The following is a 22,401-nucleotide window of genomic DNA, read 5'->3' on the forward strand; positions in this document are numbered from 1 at the left end:
TTGTATTGTATTGTATCGTATTGTATATTGTTGTATCGTATCATATCACATTGTGTATCGTACCACGTTGTATCGTATCATGTTGTATCGTATCGCGTTGTATCGTATCGTGTTGTATCGTATCGCGTCGTATCGTATCGTGTTGTATCGTATCGTGTTGTATCGTATCGCGTCGTATCGTATCGCGTTGTATCGTATCGTGTTGTATCGTATCGCGTCGTATCGTATCGTGTTGTATCGTATCGCACTGTGTTGTATCGTATGGTGTTGTATCGTATCGCATTGTGTTGTATCGTACCACATTGTATCGTATTGCGTTGTATTGTATTGTGTTGTATCGTATTGCGTTGTATCGTATCGTGTTGTATCGCATCGTATCGCACTGTGTTGTATCGTATGGTAATGTATCGTATCGCATTGTGTTGTATTGTATCGTAACATGTCGTATCATATCTTTCTGCTGTTTTCTTTTGCAGTTTTGTAGCTAGTTCCTAGTACAACTAAAAGCAGAGGCCAGAAATCCAAGCTGAAATAACTTGTAATTCTTTATGGCCCCCAAAAAGAAGGAACCAAAACATTTTCTTAAAGTGTTTATGGTCTTAATCGCTAATTTCAAGTCTTCTTCAATAAATCATGATGTTTATTTTAAAAAATGATGGTCCCATTTGGAGTAAGACACGCGATAAGTCAGTTGCAGCAGATGGTTGTTCACCCATGAGTCTGGTCTTGCTCAAAGTTTCTACCCGTTTAAGAAAGTTTTTTTTTGCCACTGTTGCTAAATATTATTTCAATTTATTACAAAGAAAACAGTTTTGACCTGTTTAATATGTAAAGTGTCAACTTTTTTTGGGCACAAGAGCTATAAAGTTACAAATGATCTGTTATTATCTAATTAAGGTGACTTGTTGGTTTTCACAGGCTGTCAAGTACTGCAAGTAAGATATGTAAGTATGATGAAGTACACTGATTTTAATTGCTTGTTACCACTTTTAGAAGATAACGACACAGGAACTGCAAACTAAAGCAATACAGCCGCTGTCCTCCTGGTCAAAAAACCTGCTAACACCCAGTTTTTCTGCTTAATGAGAAAGGTTACAATCAGCATTCAGACCCGGGTCAATTGACTCTGCAGTGGACCCGGGTAATTATCGCCTCGGCTTCGATCAGCATTTGTTGGAACACAAAACTTGTGTCGACCCGCTAATCTCTGCCCCCTTTCCCGGCGCGATGCTATGCTCCGTCGGTAACTTCTCCGACTCCTTCTCATCTCAGCTCAGTTCTCAGTTCCAAATTTGTTGCCGCCGAGTTTGATACACAGACTGAATGAGTAATAGATACAATAAAGACCTAACCACCGTAACATCTTCACTGTTTACTAACCCTGTCTCTTGCGGGTTTGTGACGTCGCACGGTGACACAGCAGAAAAGAGACCGACAGGAGTATACTTCACTGGCAATGGGAAAAGAGACAATCGGCATCTATTAGCGGGTCTTCCCAGGTCTGAAAAACCTGCGTCAATGTGCTAATTTCGGTGGGAAAGGGGAAAAACATTGTCTGGAGAATAATGCATGAGGGGGCCCCACCCCCTTGTTTCACCTATAGGCCCCTGTAATCACTAAGTGTGCCCCTGCATGCTGCACATTTACATCTCAGTCAGCTATCAGGGCCCATTTTAAATTCAAATTAACTTTATTAGCATGATTTAAAACACAAAAGTAGTAATCATGGTAAACTACGGTTTTTATCTACGTCACGCCAGGCAAACATCAAATATTAGCCGACTAATAATTACACAGCTGGGACAGGATCCAATTAGACTCTTTAAGCAACTTAATGTAGCACGCGTCCTGAGCATCATCACAGGGCACAGACGCGCGCATTGGCTGAGGCGAGAGAGAGAGAGAGAGAGAGAAAGAGAGAGAGGGGGGGCAACCGTCTCCCGGTTTTATTGCACGAGGAGTCGCGAGAAGCCTCTGATGACAGACAGACAGCAGATCTGCCGCCTCACTGACTGCGACACCTGAACGAGCACCACACAGAAACGAAGGCGAAGAAGAAGAGGAGGACCGGTGGCTTTCCTAAAAAAAAATAAAGAAGAAGAGGAGGAGGTGGAACGGAGGAAAGCGGGGGCAGGCAGCTGTGTTCTGTGGCCGGGACACAGAGCCCTTCCTCGGGGAGAAATCACCGCCACGACCGCCTCATCACATCACAGCTCGGGGATGACAAAGGTGGGTGACGGTGTGCTTCCATTGTGTTATATCAGCATCCCTGTCCTACATGGCGCCTTTAATCCTCCCAGTAGAGTAAAAGTAGACATTTCTGTGTGGTTTAAAGAAGAAAACGAGGTCGGTTTGGTCAAAGAGCAGCGTTTATGTTTGTTTTGTGTTGTTTCTGCGCTCCTCTGTGCGATATCTGGACTATAACGCAACGTTTCTATAAACATTTATTGATGAATAAGGGACACTTTGTCTTCAGGAGACTGTTTTAACACAACAAACGCGTGTGTGGATGCGCGGCGGAGTGATTTCATTCAACACGACCCCAAAAAATCTAATCAGATGTGGCCCACATTTGGAGGGTGTGAGACCTTTAGAGCAGATTTTTGTTGTTGTTTATGTCCCGTGACAAGCCTCATATGTGTGTGTGTCTGTCTGTGTGTGTGTGTGTGGAGGAGGATGATGATGAGGGTAAGAGAGAGGGGGGATGTTTATCGTCTCCTTGAGCGCCCGAGGCTCGTCGGGATGATTGATTTCTCCCGTTCAGCCAGATTATGAGTGTGAACACCTATGCCACACCGGCAAATTAATTAAACTGCACGCGAAAGATTAACCGCGCGAGCTTATCAACGCGGACCCCTCGCGTGCACCCGGAGGAGATGCATGGATGGAGGGAGGGTGACAATTAATGACAAACTATTTATATCAGGAGGCTGATTGCACGTATGCGTTAGTAACAACAATTGTTGCACGCGTGTTCAATATTTTCCACAACGCAGGTTTGATTCCCCTCCATTAGCTGATTGGGTTAGAAGTTTTTCCATCTGATCCTGTTTCTCGGGAGTGGATCGATTAAATATTTTGTCAATATGTCAGGCAGGTTTGTATTGGAGCTGATTAATGTATCAGCATTAGAGTCATTGATGATGAAGAGTTGTTTGACAGTGCAGAAGCTCGTCTGACAAAATCTGCTTTGAGTTTAATGTTAAATAATAAGTCGATTAATCGATTGGACTGTTGACAAAGAATAAGTCAGGGTTTGTGTAAAGCAAGAAAATTCATCTGTGTGCGGGACATCTTTAAACTCTACGTTTGGATGAGGACAAACTTCATGCGTAAAATCCTTTAAGGCGAAAAAAGGGTGTAAAAAAGCCCACGGAAACAAACAGATGAGGCCTTCTTAACGATAAAGATTGATAACCGATTGGTAATTAATGTCAAATATGGAACAAAAAGTTGCTTGTCAAATATGAGTCCTTTCTCCTCTCTGTTTCACGTGACTGTAAATTGAAATAAAGTGGGTTTTCGGACACTATAAGTAGTTCTCTGAGACTTTGGGGGACTTTAATGGCACCATTACACAAAGTGCCATTTGAGCCGAGCGTGAGACAAACATACTGTTAAAGCAGAAGTCTGAATCTGCTCCTGTCCATCTATCCATCTGTCTCCTCTCCATGTGTCCGTCCCTCTCCTCCTCTGTGTCTCCAGGAAGTAGGCTAAGAGAAGGGAGGTGACTTAATAAACCCTTTTTTTTGCAGGCAGGTCATTTACAAGCACAGACCTGAAAAGCTCCTTTATTTCTTACCACCGTGTCCACAAGAAAGGCACAAGACCGAGTGATGAATGTGTGCTCTGTTTGGAGAATAGCAAAGCAGGGATAACAATAGAGGTGAAGGAGGGGAGGAGGAAGGGAGAGAACAGTAACACACACACACACACGTACACACACGCGCGTACACAAAGCCCCTTGAAAAAAGTCGATATGATAAAGTGTGCTGACTAAGATTCACTGCATCGTCGTGTTAAACCTCATCACGAGAGTCTTTTCGGACGGAGGATGCCCTTTAAAGGCCGCCGCTCTGGGGAAAAAGGTTTATTTATACAATATGAGACGATGATGTACAGCTCTGGGGCTGCTGGCTGGACACTGTGTCGCTGAAGATGGTAGTTTTCAGGCCCCGAGCCAAAAAGGCCGCACTGTTTACTGCTCGCAAGGAAACATCACGACTCAGAAATGTTGGTTTGTAACAGAACTTCTTCCATTTGTCGAAGTGCAAGGGCTTGTTAGAGACGCTGCCAGCTCAATGTTTCTTGGTTCAGAGGCCAGCATGAGTCATGTCCAAGTGACCTTTTGACCCCTCAGTACAGAAATATGAGCTAACATCTTGGAGAGAGTTACAATCATCTAGTTACTATAAGTAAAATTTTAATCTTGAAGATTTTCATTGAAATGTCTGTTAAGTCTGTCGCCCTATGAGGTATCACAATGGTGACTGATGAAAGCCTTTGCATTAGCAGTATTACAGACTGGCTGTCTGGTGCGAAATCACAAGCGGCGCCCAGTAAATTAGCGTGTTGATGCAGGTTTTTCAGACCAGAGAAGACCCGCTAAATGATGCAGATCGTCTCTTTTCCCATTGCCAGTGAAGTATCCTCCTGTCGGCCTCTTTTCTTCTGCTTCACCGACAAACACACCGGAGACAGGGTTAGTAAACAGTGAAGATGTTACGGTGGTTAGGTATTTATTGTATCTATTACTCATTCAGTCTGTTCATCAAACTCGGCGCAGACAAATTTGGAACGATGTTTGAGCGCTGCTCCCGCAATTTATCACCATAGGTGGCGCCAAAGAGAACGAAACTGAGATCTTCAAGATTACTACTTTTATTCTTTAGCCCTGAGTAGTGCAAGGTAGGGCTGTGTAGCCTGAGCAGTGTGACGCAGGGCAAAATAATCCCATTTATCAGAAGCAATAAATGGATTAGTAAGCCAATAGAAAATTAAATGATGATTATTTATGAAGTAAAACATTTCAAAATTTAATGGTAGTCATAAAATTAATCTTTGCGCCTAATTATGAATTATTGTTGTGATAAATTGAGTTATTATGAAGTATACAAGGACAATAAAAGTGCTAAATTATAAGTTCATGAAGCAACAGATGTTCCAATCGCAATTTACAATCATAAAAACAAAGAAAATCTGGGAATTCTAGCAATTTTAGACTCTAAAATTTGGGAGTTTTTCGTGGGATAAAAACTGCGAATGTTTAATTCATCATAAAAATCTTTTTACTTTTTCAGGCTGTCAAATCATGTTGTTTTAAATGTATTGTTTCGGCTCTATGGCTCAAGTTAAAGGTCGTAAGACGGAAGTTTTACATGGTAACTTTTGTTAGTCAGTTTCATCACTGATGTGTAATGATAGGTGCATTCTTCACTGCTCGTTCAGCCCGTGATGTTTGAAACGTCAGGATGATTTTCATAAATCCTGACACAATCAGAGAATTCACCTTGATTGTTTCACCCGCCAAGCCAAGGGAGAGGAACATCTTACTCGCCATGACGAGAGACGACAAGAGGCAAAAAAAAGGAGCGTTAAATAAAAAGGGAAGAATTGTACTGTAGCGCAGATAAACAGGGGTTTCTTCTTCTTCTGTTATAAACAGGAAGTGCTGTGTGTTTGGGTGCTGGATGTTGTGATGTTTGAGTCTTCTTGATTTGTGTCAGTGGAGGTCAAGAGTGGTGTTTAAGATGGACCGCGAGCCTGAGTGATTAGAGCCCTTGTGATTAAAAATTTACATCTCAGCTCGCCGCATGAGAACCGAGGGAATGTGTGTGTGTGTGTGTGTGTGTGTGTGTGTGTGTGCATTTATTTTGCAACATGTGGACGTGCGCCAGAACCAGATTAAAGCTCCATGTCTCACAAACCTCTTGGTTTGACCCTGGCTAGCCTGCAAACACAAACACACACACACACACACACACAAGTACCCTCACACACAACATGCACTCGATCTCCTGCTGGGTTAATGCTGGCCGTGAGCCGCTCTTCTTGCAGAAGCATATAAGCACACACAAACACACACACAGACACAAACACACACACAAACAAACATTGAACACGAGCCAACTTACAGCCACTTTGATGCATTAGAGCAAAGGTACATTTTCACCTCATTGTGGCCCCGGACCAAATTGATTTTGACGTGCCGGCGCGCTCGTGCACACAGACAAACTTACATTCAGATTAGAGGTGAGATTAGAGGTGATGCATACACAGAGGGGGTGTGTAAAGCTTAAAAGTGACCCCTCACCCCCCCCCTCGCTGTCTTATTATTGAGTCAAATCGATCCCCCAGAGAGCGCACAAGCACCCGGCTGAATGAGAGACATGTGTACATCAGACAGTCTTGTTAACGAGGCTCAAAAACACTGTCAAATGATAATAAATGTATTCTAAAGCGCCCTTTATCCCCTGTCAGAAATGTAAAAGGCTTTTATTGTGTTTGCGTGTCAGCCTCGGTTCTGTCTGCAGCCGCTGGTGCCAGATGCGGACAGATGGACGAGGGTTTTGTCGGGGTCTGGGCCCGGCTCCAGGGAGCTGCCCTTGGTGCGAACGTTTTCATCTACTTGTAGATGTCGGACAGACAGATTCCAGCGGACCCTGGATTAAAATGGTCTGGGCCGGAAGATTACGGGAGCAAAGGCCTGTATCTGGATGTCCCTTCTGTTCGGCATAAAACGGAATGCATTATTTATTATTAATGCTCGGAGCGTCTCGGTTTGGCTGTTGTTGTTGTTGTGGTCGGACACGTGTCTCTGAAGTAGAGACAAAATTTGAAGCTTGACCCGGATTTTTTTCATTAAAACTGTGATTATCTGATCCGCAGTGTTTTAGGAAAGCAGAGCCAAGAGGGGAGTTTACCTACATGTACTCAGAATACTGATAGTACCGAGAAAAGGGACTTTAAAAAACAAGAGTCATTCAGTTCACTGAGAAAATACATGATATATTGATATATTGAGGTTTGTAATCAATCTAATAACCAAGCGTGATAATTAATATTGGTTATTGTTGTTTAACATTTATAAATGAATAGAATGTGATGTATTATTATGCTTAATGTTATTTTTAAGACTTTGCTTTATTGTCTAATTGAGGTGCAATTCAAGCAGCAGTTTAAGAACATTAACTGTTAAATAGATGAATTTACAATCTTCACCTTGCAGTCACTACTCAGGGATAACAAAACCTCTATAGAGCCTGAGAAGCAAAACCCAGGGCAAAACGCACAGGAATATTATGTAAAACTATTTTCTATAACTTTACTTAAAATCATTTTTAGTTTCCTTTATTGAAACTTGATACTTTCTGGTCGATACTTTCTGACTAAGGTTCAGTTCAAGCATCATTAAAGGACAATATATGCTGCAAAATAAAATAATATTAAATCGTTTTTTAAGCTCTGAGTTGTGACTGCAAGGAAGGCGCATCTATTGAGCCTGAGAAGCAAGACCCAGGGCAAAATGCAAAGGATGTTATGTAAAACTATTTTCTATAATCCTACTTAAATCATTTTTAGTGTCCTTTATTGATACTTTCTGGTAGATAACTGTTGTTACCATTACTATTTGCAGACTTAGCTTTATTGTCATATTTCTGACTGAGGATCACTTCAAGCATAGTTTAAGGACATTATTAACTGCAACATCAAATATTTTTAATGAATTTATAACCCTGAGTTGTGATTGCAAGGAATGCACATCTATGAAGCCTGAGAAGCAACACCCAGGGCAAAAGGCAAAGAAATGTTATGTCAAACTTTGCTTTATAACCCTACCTATAAACTTTTTTAGTTTCCTTTAATGGCTGTAATTAAAACATTACTATTTGAGGACTTGATTGTCGTAATTCAGCTTCAGTTCAAGCAAAGTTTAAGAACATTATTAACTTTAAAACAAAATACATTTTTACATTTATATTCCCTGAGTAATGACTTCAAGGTAATGGAGCCTCTGTGTAGCCTGGAAGATGACGTGAATTATGATGTTCTGTATAGACTCATAGAGAGCGACTTCATTAAGAAAATACAATCTGAAATTGTAAGAGAATTACACCTTACATGTGAGCCCTACAGATTATATAGTCGTATTTTTTGGTTCAATTTAATACAAGAGATAATTTTGTATAATTAAGTTATGTTTAAGTTTTATGTTTTACTTTCCCAACACTAGGAGGCAGCAGAGAGTTCGCAGTAACAGGACTCGTGTAGAGGTTTTTGTGGCTGAGTTGCGAGTGTGTTGATAATAGCTGACAATATTTACCTTGGGTAAAGACTCCTGCTTCCTGATAAACAGAGATTGGTAAACAATGTGTCTTCTGCTTATAACATGTGGTATGTGAGGACATTCGGACACTCTTTTAAATATTCAGTGAGCTAAAAGTGAACACCATCAACAGATATGTTCAGGCCCACGTAACTAAAAATGTGGAGCAGAGGGATTCATATTCGTAATCGGTATGACAGATGTGTTTTATTTTGTTAATTGTATGTGGCCTGTTACATGTGCAGAATTTACCCACTCATGGTCCATTTGGTTAAAACTACATGTAAAAATGTTACGAAAGAAAGGGTTAACATGTTGTAGAAGAAAACAAATGATAAGTGATGTTTCATTCTTGACCTTGGGAACAGCAGCCAACAAAATAATTTGTAGTCCACGTCCATTTCGTAGCTGTTGCAGGACTTTCAATCACAGTAAATGATCTTTGATTGCAGGCAAAGATGGACGCATGAAGTCCTCAGTGGAAATGTGAATTTGAACATTTAGACCCCTCATCCTCGAGGATAACGACGTCTGCGGAGGAAGATCGCGAAGTATTATTGACAGCTCCGACTAAAGTGACCTTGAGTTGAGACTTTTATCAACAAATTGTAATATCGAGCACAATTTTTGCCCAAAAAGATGACATTGCGACTCATTCTGATTAAACTAATCGGATTAGTTTTTACATAACTGTACCTATAATGGGATTATTGCCTTAAATGGGATTACAGTGAATTATTGGCGTGCACACACACCAGATGTCATGTTTACTCATTGAAAGCTGGTTCCTAACCTTTCCCTGATTGAACTTTTCCTGTCCTGTGTCCCCAGTTTGAGAAGTGAGGGCGTGTACGTGTTCAGGCGTTGTGTTTGCGTCCACGGGGTGGCCCTCCTTCTGGTTCGGTTTCCCATGAACCCCGAGGAAACCCAAACCCCTCTGAGGAGAGAAAGACGAGGCTTGTAGAGCACAGAGCGCACGATCAAACAAAGCGCTATCGTCCAGGTGAACAAATGAGACTGGTCAGTGAGGACACAGTGTGTCCGGGGTCTGAAACAACGAGCCATTCGATACGTTATCTATAGAATCTGTCGCACAAAATGATCCAGGAACCAGATACGTCACACTGGATATCACCTTTCAGCGCCTTGTCCGAGCTTGGAGACGACTCCACTAAGTACAGTATATAATAAGGAACTTTTCCAGTTGTCTGGTTTTGATTGTGTCTTTATCTTCGCCTCCTCTGAGTAAAGCGAAGGCCTTCAAACTGAGCTTCTTTTTATTACACCGCCTCATATTTCCTCTTATTAAACAGCCGACAAGGTGAAAGCTGAAACACTGGGACGAGGATTAATACAGGACACCTTCAAGGTTTGAGCGAGGCTGACGAATGCGTTGCTATTCTTTGTTCAACATGAGCACAGATCCTTTTATACACTTCCTTCCTCAGGATTTAAGAGAAACGACTTCTTTGAAATAATTTGTTGACGTAATACTTGGGATTGGTTCGTACAAGAAAGGGATTTTACCTCAAGATGTTTTGTGTTGTTCATTTTACCCGACGACAAGATTATTTAGCGCTACCTGAACACACCAGAGGAGCTTATTTTAAGACACCTGGATCATTGCTTTTCAAGGACTGTGATTAAGGGCCGCGCCAGCACAATCGACTCTTCCTTTGATTTCGATTTTTGTTTCCTTTTGATTCATCTTCTTTCATTTCCTTCGCACACATCCTGAAACAATGTTCGGTCTAATAAACAGGAGAAACTTAATGAGTGCGTCGAGCTGCCCGGGCAGGCGAGTAAAAGCCTCTGTGAAGTGCTGAAGGTGTTTCCTCCTGAGCCGTTCAAACCCTGCCAGTGTTAGTTAGGGAAGGAGTTTAAACCAGCGGGGGCAGGCAGCAGTGTTTTGAACCTGCAGAGCGTGTGTGTGTGTTTGTGTGTGTCCACGTGCCCTTTGTTTGTTTGTGTGAATGTTTATGAGGTCTGCTTTCTTGCTGTGCATGTGGTTGTGCTTTATCTGTTCACACCTGTGTCTGTATTTATATATGTGTGTGTTTGTGAGTGTGTGTTGGATGGAGGGTTACAGAGGGCGGCCACCCCTGGAGGTTCAAGTCTGGCCTCTTAATTAATCCGTTTTTTGGCCGGAGGGTCCCTGTTATCAGGCCATTACAGAGAGCCTGGCTGCGTCCTAACAGCACGATCCCACTGAGCACAACGCAGGTACACACAGGAACAAGCACACACATTTGTTCCTCTGTACCTGTGAGGACGCTCTGATACTAACGCTTTCCTTCCTCCCAAACCTATCCTTTAAGAAGTATTCCAGTTTTGAGACATTGCAAGAAAGGAAGCAAGAAACATCAGCCGTCAGACGACAAACAAACCTTCAAATTATTTTCGACAGAAAGAAAGACAAACTAACCCAAACTATGTTGTTCCCATCCATCAACAGGCTGGCATCCTGGTTCAACTTTGACCTGCTGTGTTGAACGTACATGTACGTGCATGCTGTTCGCTCGGTCACTTTTGAGTTACCTCCTAATAACATGTTAACATCTGGCTAACCTTCCTGTATTGGTCATGTTTTTGCGCCATTGGAATTTGTTGTTGTGATGTTGCAGTCTGCAGAGATCTGAGATAGAAATGATGGCCAAAAATACAACCCAAGAAATACCCAAATGTTCCTGTAACCATCATAAAAACATGTCTTACCCAAGGCTTTAACTTAAAGTTAACTTAGCCTGAAGTTTAGCCCATTGGTGTTCCCAGCACTCTGCAATAGTTTGTTTTTCCGAGGTTTATCTTCAAGGTTTTTTGAAATCTCACAACTGACTATCTGCAGCTTGATAAAATTTTTAGCAGTGTGAAACCAACATTTAAATCCAATATTTCCACAGATCGGCAGTGGCTGGTGCAGACAGGTCACAAATGAGGCTAAGCTTAGCTTAACCTTAATTTAAGCCTAACCCTAAACCATATTTTAACCGTCAAACTGGCCTTTTAAAGAGGACCTGCCAAAATGTCCCCACAGTCCAAAACTAACCTCAATCTGTAACACACGGTCCTCACAAAGACATACAAACAAGAACACACAAACACACACACAAATAAAAGCAGGCATTGCAGAGGACACACAGTAAATACAGGTGTGCAAGCAGTTGGGTATTCACATTGGCATTCCCACACAATAAGTACACATAAACACACAAATCCCAACACACTCGTCTCAACTTGGCGCTCGCACACACACACACACACACACTTTCTCTCTTCTACTTTTTCTGTCGACAACACGCAGCAGTATCAGTTCAACTGGCTGACTGCAAAGGAGTCTGGGTGTTTGGTTGAGATGCTCAGGCGGTGTGTGAAATCTGATTACAGTCTAACACAGCTTTCCTCGGCGGCGGGAGGGCGACCGCTGTTACTGCCGCATCACTCACCAAGTCTGGCTGCCTTCAACCCAATATTCCACTTTCCCTCTGTGGGTCTCTTTGTCTGCATAACTACTCTGTAATTCAGAGCTGCAAGCTGGCCCCGTGGTTACACAGCATCTGAAAGGTCACATGTTTGATCCCTGCTACAGCCCACATGTGTGATCTGCTAAGGTGGTCATTGATAATGTAATTATTCCACTACAAGCTAGAAGCAGGGAACACAGCCATAGGACATGTTGTGTTTTGACATGCACAGCTTTTGATCTGTAGTTCTTTTCACCTTTACTTTAATGCGTCATATATAGAGTCAAAATCTGTAGTTCTCTCAAAATAATACGTCCTCAGTTTCACAAAAGTTAACTTAGCATTTCTAGCTTATGACCGGTTAATTTGTCGACAGAAACGTAGCCTGTTGCTAGTAGCTTATTTAGCTAATGTTATAAGCTTACTAATTAAGCAAATGTATGAGTTTGCAAATTAAGATAACAGGATTCCTTTCACTTTTGTGTCATATATACAGAGTCAAAATCTGTAGTTCTTTCAAAATAATGCGTCTTTGATTTCTGGTAGATGTTCACAAAAGTTAACTTAGCATTTTTAGCTTGTGACCAGTTAATTTGTCAACAGAAATGTAGCCTGTTGCTAGGAGCTTATTAAGCTAACGTTATTAAGCCTATTATGGTTAAAAATGCTGTGTCAAGTTTTATATGTAGCTAGTAAGCAAGTAAGTTTGACATGCTAATGTTCGCAGCTTATCTTAGAGCGATAACATGTTTTGACATGCACAGCTTTTGATCTGTAGTTCTTTCAAAATAATACGTCCTCAATTTCTGGTAGATGTTCACAAAAGTAAGTTTAGCATTCCTAGCTTGTGATTGGCTAATTTGTTGACAGAAATGTCAGCTAGTAGCTTATTTAGCTAACATTATGTGCTTGCTAATTAAGCTAATATACGATTTCGCAAATTGTGATAATATGGGATTTGGTTAAAAATGTTGTGTCCAGTTAAGAGCTAGTAAGCTAGTAAGTCTGACATGCTAATTTTAGAGCAGATATACACGTAGTTTCATCTATTTCTTTAACTTGTAGGTGTTTTTTGGTCTGTTTTTTTGGTTTATTTTGTTTTGGAGAGAGTTGAAAACAGAAAAAGTCAAAACAATTAAGAGCCTTTTGCACATTGTTTTAGCATGTGAAGAAATCCAAAGCCTGCCATGGCGGGTTACAGCCAAACAGTCAATTAATTTAAGTAGAAGAAAGCATTTGAATATCTGCCAACATTTGTTTTCTCCGTAGTCTTAGAAAAATAGTTTTATTAAAGCCTAAATGAGTTACAAAGCATGACACCGTTTGTGCATTTTGGCATTCACTGAGGGAGGCGAGCAAATTACTTCAACTTTTGTGTAGAAGATATTTAACCGTGGAAACAAATGTATAGACAGGCGGCTTACAGGAAAAGGAAAGTAAATCATGAGGGCTGTCACATCTGTTCGATGTGGAAGTGTTGTCCTTTTTATTTTTCTGTCTGCTGTTTCTGCTTGTTGCCTCCGACGACCTTCTGTCAACACATTTCCTCGCACTTCAACACATTTTCTGTTTGCCTCTCGTCTGTCTGATCCTTATCCATTTGAATATCTCGGTGTCGTCTTCAGTGAGGCGGAAACACATTTGTATATACACTCCAGCAGAATCCGTTGCCGTGAAAATAAGCAACAGTTATATTTTCACTGCAGTCTTATAAATTATTGTTGTGTAACTCAGCTTGGTCTCACTTCATTCACCTCAATCTAGAGACATTTTAAGGGTCCACAAATAAAACATGGCCACACCTCCCTCTTCCCACTCTTCCCTCACTTGCCAAAATAAATACTACTGCCTGACTTATTTTCTATCTTGCCTTCCGTCTGTTTTTTCTTGAAGCTCCATTCGCGCCTGTCTTTTTGCTCCACACCAAAGTTTTGCCGCAGGCAGCGTGCCATCTGCTTTGGACATTTTTAGAATAAGGAGAACTTGTGAGAACAGCGTGTTTATTGTTCCATTTTGGTTAATTATTCAGACTCTGGCTCTCACTTCAGCACGGTCGGCTATCTGAAGGCATCGAGCGACACAAAGCAGGACTGACACCCTGTGAAGAATCTGGAATTTGGAATCCGTCGCTCCGATTTCTGCTCCAGTCCAGAAGTGACATTTGGAGCTGACAGCAGAATGAAGCACTCCTATTGTCATTCCAGCAGTTGTCCTTTGACCCCTCGGCGATGATGAGTGCGAGAGCTGAGCCTCAAAGCCGTTACAGCCACATGGATGTGAGCGAAACATTTGCAAGAAGCCATCTTGCATGTCATATTCATAGCAGGGGACTGTTTATGAGTGGCAGCCGGCCGAAAGAGGGCACATGTGCAGTCTCGCAAAGCTTAATTCAGAGTCAGTTTTACAGCATGAAGCTAACTGCAAAACAGAATCTGTTTTGTTCTTGCTTTCCAAATGGACCCAGTCCCAGCCATGCAGTGGCAATGGATGGAATTAGGGGTCATGGGGAGGACAGTTGCTAACACTGGTGCCCCTTGTCCCAAAAAATGAGCCTCTGGGATACCCATGTGGTAAATAAGATAGAACATGGTAAAGTTCCCTCAACAGTGCTCAGTATGGCTCGTCAAAGCTTAATCCAAAGGCGACTGGACTTGGTTGAAGTTCTTGAAGATGTTTTACCTCTCATCCGAAAGGCGTCTTCAAGAACTTCAAACAAATCCAGTCGCCTTTTGGATTAAGCTTTGAATTACCTGGATGACTGAGAACCTTCACAGACTCTCTATAGCTCTTCTCCATGATTAAGAAATTATTAAGTTCCCTCAAGGGTGGGTTCTAGTAGAGAAAACATGATAAATTGTCCTAAAGTTTGCCCGTCCAGTGGAAAAAAACATGGAAAAGAGCCCTCGAGTTTACCCTTCTTCCAGTTGGAGAAATAAGAGTGCCAGCTAGTTCAGCCTTCTAGTGGAGAAAATATGTTACATTTCCCTCAAGGGTGGCAGTGGAGAAAATGTGATAAAGTAATATCTAGTTTTATCTTCCAATTGGGAAAATGAAAGTAAAGTGGCCTCTAGTTGGCTCTTTAGGTGGATAGAGTCGGGCTCAGCTGTATTTGTGTTTGGTGCCAATTAGCAAATGTTGGCATGCTAATACTAAACCAAGAGTCATAACATTCTAATCAGTACGTGTATCAGTATTAACAATATGTAGACAAACAGGTGAATGGAGAATATGTTCAAAGACAGGTATGCACTCCAATTGGCAGCTGGCTTCCATAACAAATAATAGAGTAAGGTGTACCATCGTTGGTTCCCTTCCTAAATATTCAGTTCCGGAGAAACACTTCCATTTCTAATCAGGAGTGGACTTCCTCGCTGCCGACTCCGCTCAGTAATTACTCCTGAAACACAGAACACAATATTATGGCTTATTTGCTTTTTAATTTGCAATTATCACCGCAGACCCAACCAGAATTAACCGGGGACCTCTCCTCTATCAGTATGATAAACGGGTGATTTGCTTGCTCCGGGGATAATCAACAAACTAGACACCCAATTAGGCCCATTTGACCCAATCATAATTGGATATGAACGAGGACGCAGCAATCTCCAGTGCTATCTAATGGCTCGCAGGGACTTCCTCCATCAGAGCCATGTTCTATTGATCCAGTATCTATTGATCTTGCTTATTGCTTCTTGCATGGGGGCTTATAAGCTCATTAGCCTATGTTGTGTTTGTAAATGCAGCAATGTGGGTGTAAATCCGACCAGGGTTAGGGTTCAGCGTCGGGGGTAATGGCAATCGATTTCAAGATCAGACCAATTGAATATTGTTTCCCTCCGATTGCAGTGTTCTGCTTTGCAATGTGGTCAATATTGTTTCCTACAACAAAACTGTTTTACATAGTAATTAAACCTCTAAGTCTGCCGCTGTTGGTTTCTGCTGCAGGCTTATTGGTTTTATTCACCTCATGGCTGTTCTACTTTTAATAATAAGAACCTCCAGTAAACACAGTCGCCCCTCAGGCCAGTAATAAAGCCTTAATGAACCTGTAGGTGTGTGTGAGCGTCTGGAGAAGTTAAATCCATGTGAAAATCTCAGATCCCTCAGCAAACACTGGCGAGGTGCGCAGGAGGAGCGCCAGTACAGCTGCTTAGTCATCAGCTGTTACAGCACCAGGTGTGGACGCGCCAACTGTGTGAATGTGAGCCTCTATAATAAGCATGCTTTTACAGCTGCACGGGAGGAAATAACGTTATTAATAAAGTATTAATTCTGGCTGAATAAATAGTTGGACAGACAATTTCTTGTATCAAAAACAATTGTCAGTTTCAAAACAATAAAACCGTTTAGATGATCCTTCCAAAATAAAGGTGATTCAGGTGTTTCAAAATGAGTTAATTTAGCCGCGGACCTACTCATGCAGATGCAAATGCCTTTCAAACAGGTGTTCTCCTACAGAATACTGGTTCGAATCCTGGGTCATTGTGGCGTTTGCATGTTCTCCCCGTGCATGCGTGGGTTCCCTCCAGATACTCCAGCTTCCTCCCACAGTCCAAAGACATGCTTGTTAGCTTCATTGGTTAAATTGCTCTAAATTTCCCGTAGGTGTGAGGTTGAATGGTTGTCTGTCTCTATGTGTCAGCCCTGGGATTGACTGGCGATCATTCCAGGGTGTAACCCGGCCTCTCGCCCAATGACAGCTGGGATAGGCTCCAGCCCCCTGCCACCAAGACTAAGTGATGATAATGGATGTATGGATGGAAAAAGTTGGGTTAGATCATCCAGGCTCCCTTATGAGGGCGTCTGTTAGTATTTTTAGAGTCTCCCAAGTAAAAACTCTTTGGTTTTTCAGTTTACTTTGGTGTTTTGACCCATTTTGCTGTTGTGTTTACAAGCATAACTGATGCAAATAAATCTTACGCAGCATCAAAAATGTATGAGCTGAGTTATTATTTAACACTACTTTAGAGTTGATAGCAGCTCCTAATCTTGTACAATGTTTCACACAGCTACCGTGTAAACAAGACCCTATTTCTAGTAGGTTATTACTTATTTCAATATTTGAGTGCGACTTCATTTGCCAACTTATTTTAGTGCAACTTCACCTGGAGAGGGGAGGTTGTCCTCTAGGGAATCAATCGTGGGTTGTGGCGTTTTCTCGGCCAACCCAAGTAAGGTCTGTATGGATGGTGCCTTTAGGTGTCCTATCCAGATGGGGTAACAGTAGGGCCAAGAGTACGTGGGCTTTTCGACTTTTCATATATGTTCAGGGTCTAATGAAGACCTACAAATACTTTGGCAGAAGCAGTTTTAAACCTTAATATTGCTTCACACAGAAAATCAAAGAAGCAGGCGGACATGTGCTGGGACTAGAGACTTTTCAGACGTTCAAGAACGTGTGTTTCTTCATGTGTTTACTTGTTGGTTCAGGTATTTGTACAGGCTTGAAAATGGATGCATTCAAAGGAAAAAAGGCCGTTTCCATCTAAACATGATATTCCTTAGTAGAAGTTGCAAGTCAGAGCCCTACATGCATGTTCTTCCATTCTGCAGGTCTTTTCCTTTTAATACTAATCAACTCGGACCACCCCGTCTGTGCGTCCACCGAAGTAGAAACTCACTAACTCGCTAATAAAAGCTGACAAGCTTTTGATACAAGCGTGTACATATTCCACTGTGGTGTTGAGGAGCCTTTAATGTTCCTTCTGTCTCCAATCGTGACGACTTGTCTGCTTAATTTCAGCTCTTTTCTGCTGCGGTGCTGGCAGAATCAAAGCTTGAGAGACCCGTGTTGAAAATATACTGTAACTCTGAGAGAAGCCGAAGTCTTTAGATTAATATATCTGGCTCATTTGTCACCCTGATGAAGAGGGGGCTTCTCTTTTATCTTTAGCAAGAAAGGAAAAACCAAAGCGGCACACTGCAGCAGAATAAACTGTCATCCAATAAAGCAGGAACACAAAATAGGAAGTGGTCCAAATGAACCTGCTGGATGGCTCAGCTCCCTCGGCTCTGCACTAGTAATTGGCGCCGAGCTTAAGTACAGAGCAGCAGCACGGGGGGCTTCGTGAAAAACCCCACAATTGAAGTTGAACAAAAACAAAGTTGGAACGACAAGGCGGTCAGCTCGGTTGATGTGAACTCTGCAGGGCGGGTCAGGCGACCGGCAGGAAGCTGTGATCTCGTCTGGTCGAGGAGCTTTAGGGCTTCGCCTCAGAACATCAAATTAATTTGGCAGAGAGGAAGCCTGCGTCTTATGTAAATGAACAGCTGAGTTGCAAAAGCACATTGAGTTCCCTGAGCGGAATATGAATGCTGATAAATAAAGAGGAAGGAGTGATATTTTGAAAAAGTGCTTCCCCCCAAACACACACACACACACACATCACCCCCTGCTGGAATGAACTGTACACAAACACACACACTCACGCCCAAACGAAGGAAGCAGAATAACATCTGAGTGTCATGGAGGGCTTGTGCATCAAATTGCTTTTTTTATTTCTTAGCAGCAGTCGAGCGTTCTGCTCGCACGAAAGCCAAAGTGTAGAAGCCGGCTGGAATAATTAGGAACCTCTTGATTGTTCATTTCTGGACGAGGCTGAAATTGAAGTGGTCGCCTGTTTGGTTTAAATCTGGTGCCTGCATTTTAAAAGTACTTCTATGTGGAATGGATTTTCTCTTGTGGAATTTAAGCCTCTATTATTTCCATAAACTTAATATAAACTTGATAGAAGATGCAAGGGTTAGTCTAGTTTCAAGCAAGCAGCATTCTGGAAACTTTTGGAGGATTTTCAATGCAATTTTTTACAGACATTCATGATCACCAAAGTGACAAATCCTACAGACTTGTTGACCCTTGACCTTGATTTTTCTATTTCTATTTTAATCCAAATATCTCAACTAACATCTAATATCTCTAATAGCTGATATGTTGACAACTTTGACTAAATAACCTAATTGTAAGACTTATTACATCCCTTTAGCCACAACTGTATTTTGTGTTTAGTGCTAATTAGCATGCTAACACACTTAAATAAACATAATGCCATCTAAACAATGTCTAACCTGTTGATATTAGGTCAACATCAACTCGCTAGCATCATCACATGTAGCAAGCATGTAGCCCAACACACATGTGCTTTCAGCCTTAAAGGACTACTAGCTTGATTGTTGTTTTTTTTAAAGCTAAATTATGGTATGTCAACATGCTAGCATCATCCTTTTGCACGTTTGCAAGCATATTTTGGCATTTAGCTCAGGCACAGTTATGCTTAGGTACGGCCTTAAAGGACTGCTAGCTTGATTGTGGTTTTTTTAAGGCTAAATTATGGTATATCAACATGCTAGCATCATCATTGCGCATGTTTGTTAGCTTATATAGGCATTTAGCCCAAAGCACACATATGCTTAGGTACAGCCTCAAAGGGCTGCTAGCTTGATTTTTGTTTTTTAAGGCTAAATTATGGTATATCAACATGCTAGCATCATCATTTTGCACATTTGCTAGCTTATTTTCACATTTAGATCAGGAACAAATATGCTTAGGTACAGCCTCAAAGGACTGCTAGCTTGATTGTTGTTGTTTTTTAAAGCTAAATTATGGCATATCAACATGCTAGCATCATCATTGTGCACGTTTGCAAGCATATTTTCACATTTAGCTCAGGAACAAATATGCTTCGGTACAGCCTCAAAGGACTGCTAGCTTAATGGTTGTTTTTCAAGGCTATATTATGGTATAAAGGAGGCCTACTTTCTGAAATAATACTGACCATTTAGTTTGAAGTTGTTCTGATTGTCTATAATGAAGGGCAACAAAAAAGGAGCCATAAAAAGACGCTTTAACACAGGCTGTTCAAGGCAGGACTGTAGCGCTGTTATTCTGCCTTGCCGCTTGGTATGAAAGGTCATAGTTAGACTAGTGGGGTAAAGTTGTTCCCACCATTAAGCCGACAGCTTAGGTGGTAACAGAGGCGTCACATGTCCGGTATTAGAAAGTCAGAAATGGTCGGATACAGCCCCTGCTAATCTGACAAGAATGGAGATGTTGTGAAAAGGGTTTCCCGGAGCTGTCTTTCTTCAGGACATTGACTGCGTTTCTTTCAAGCCACAGTTATTTTCAGACATCATCGCAAAAATGTTGTAGAGTCACGACCCAACACATCTCAGTGTGGGTATCAAACGCGAGGCGCTGTGGAGAGTGTTTATGCAGTCAGAAAAAGCACAGAAGACGAGCTTGTCATTTGACTTCGCCGAAGGGAAGATTGTCTCGCTGATGTTGCCGGTCTCCCCCCTTGTTCTCTCCGCGGGTTTGGCTTAAGGCGCTTGCCGGTAACAAATGATCTAAAGGGCTTTCATCAATAAGCGCACAAGTACAAGGCCTGATGTTGATCCTGCTGCTCAATCAGTCTTAGGCCTCTCATTTTCTCCTTCTACATTTTCTTGTTCTCTATTTGTCTCATGGCAAATCTCTTCCTTCAATCTCGCTGCTTCCCTTCATTGTTCTCATACCTCCTTTCACCCTGTCCTTGCCTCACCCTCTTTTCTCCCACCCTCTGCCGCGCTCTCATCACTCTCTCTGGGGGGTCATTTCGGGGGAGATAAAGCCTGTATCAGGGCGTCCACAGGGAGTCTACCCTGCAGACAAGTAATGATCCAGACACACTCTCCGGCACACTCATGCACAAGCCTGCGTACACACATGCACGAGAGAGCAGCTGCATACATCAACATACATGTTTGCGCACTCAAGTCGATTCTCTCTGCCTCTCTAACAGGTCCAGGAATAGGGTGGGGCAGATGCTTAAAAAGCACCTTTGGGACACAAGCCAGAGAGCCCTGTCTGCCTTCACTTTAAAGATAAAGGGTTAGAGGGTAGAGTGGTGGAGAGAGGGAAAGCCCAGTGGAGAGTTGGAGGATGAGGAGGAGGAGGGGAAGTCAGGGAGGTGCAGTTCAGATTAAAGTAATGAGGATTGGAGGGAGACTACGGGGAGAAAGCGATAAGAGAAAGAGTCAGAAGCTGTGATGTTCTTCAGCTCAAGGCTTCCGCAAAACCAGAAGTGTTTGATTCACGCTGAGACATGGCCAGGTATGTCGGCTGCTCTTATTGAGCTCCAACCTCCAAGTAGTAAATTCAGCTTGTAAGACACCAAATTGCTGTTGGTTATGAATAATAACAAATTGGACCCTGTAACCAAATTCAATTTGGGGCTTAAAATGTGCCGCGGCTTTGTGAGATTCTTTTTCCATCTCGGCTGCACGGAGTATTGAAACACAAATAATTATCTTTCGGGTTCACTGATAAAAAAAAGGCAAGACGAGGATGGGAATATATTAAATGTATTCCGTGATTTCACCAAACAGATCGGGTTTGAGTAGATTGGAAATTTTGAAGTTGAATCACGGCACTGCACTTTATAATACCATGAGACGGGATTTTACAACTATGGAAGATTAACACGGCAGCAATCATATCCTGATACTCGTATTCACTGTCTCTAACAGCAGAAATGTGATCATGTTACACAGCAGCCAAGTTCAAGTCCAAGGTCAACTTTCTTGTCGGACAAGCTTACTTTTCTTTGATCCGATACAACCATCACACGGAAATGAATAAGGAGCCTGCAGTTTGATGTCCCTCTGTTGGATTCTTTGAAGGATTGTGCCACATACTTTCATTAATTTCCCAAACTGACAATCTGGCATCGCGCCCACTTCACACAAGGACTGGCCAGGTATGTGGAGAAGTGAAAGTATGCAGGATTCTGATTCCTGCCTGCAATGGAAACATGACGGTATCATCAAAGAGTAAAAGAGTCGTACAAGATCTCGTAGAAAAGGGACGTTTCTGGCGACAGAGACAAGAACTGGGGGAACGAGAAGCCACTTTGTAAAATACCTGAACATCTAAATCCAGCTGCAGGGACTGGCAGGGAGACGTCCTTAACTGCTTGCCCCCACCATCCTGAGATGTTCTGGGAATAATGGAGCGAAACATCAGTGAAGGATGGTCCCCAGCTGAAGGGCGGCTGTGGCTCAGCGGTAGAGTTGGTCGTCTCTCAAACGGAAAGTCGGGGGTTTGATCCCTGACTGCTACGGTCACATACAGTCAAAGTGCCCTTGGGCAAGATACTGAACCCCAAATTGTTCCCGGTGGCATGCATAGCCATCGGGTATGAATGTGCATAGATCTGATTGGAGATTGACACTTAGGCCTTTGCCAACAGTGTGTGAATGAGTGTGTGAATGGGTGAATGTGACATGTAGTGTAAAAGCAGCTTTGAGTGGTCGAATGACTAGAAAAGCGCTATGTAAGTACAGTCCATTTACCATTTTACCATTTACCCTGCACCTGGTATCCAGGCACAGGTGGAAGAGCAACAAGCTGAAATGCTCTGAAGGCACCAACCTGTCATCAAACCAATACATGGATTGGGTTGAGCCCCCAGTGTACCAAACAAATTCAATCAGATTTGGATTTGGATTAATCCTCTGATTTACCGCCAACATCTACAATTGGCTTAGCCATTCACTTAGGGCTGGGGTTGTGCTTACTGCTTCCCCGGGTTAGCTAAATAGTCTTAAGTGCGGCTCCATAGGCGGGACTAAAGATGG

General features: G+C 42.3%; 1 protein-coding gene across 1 annotated transcript in view; it reads left to right on the forward strand.

The window, feature by feature from the left end:
* The first annotated feature begins 1,937 nt into the window (after positions 1–1,937).
* Positions 1,938–22,401, forward strand: part of gal3st3 (galactose-3-O-sulfotransferase 3) — a 37,150-nt gene continuing 16,686 nt past the window's right edge. The window contains exon 1 of the mRNA XM_069672836.1: positions 1,938–2,229. The gene's annotated coding sequence lies outside the window, so the exon portion shown is untranslated. The remainder of the gene's footprint in view (positions 2,230–22,401) is intronic.

This window comes from Semicossyphus pulcher, unplaced genomic scaffold (assembly GCF_022749685.1).
Source record: "Semicossyphus pulcher isolate SPU_LCO1_2020_fin unplaced genomic scaffold, fSemPul1.0.p SCAF_21, whole genome shotgun sequence".
Classification (NCBI taxonomy): Eukaryota; Metazoa; Chordata; class Actinopteri; order Labriformes; family Labridae; genus Semicossyphus; species Semicossyphus pulcher.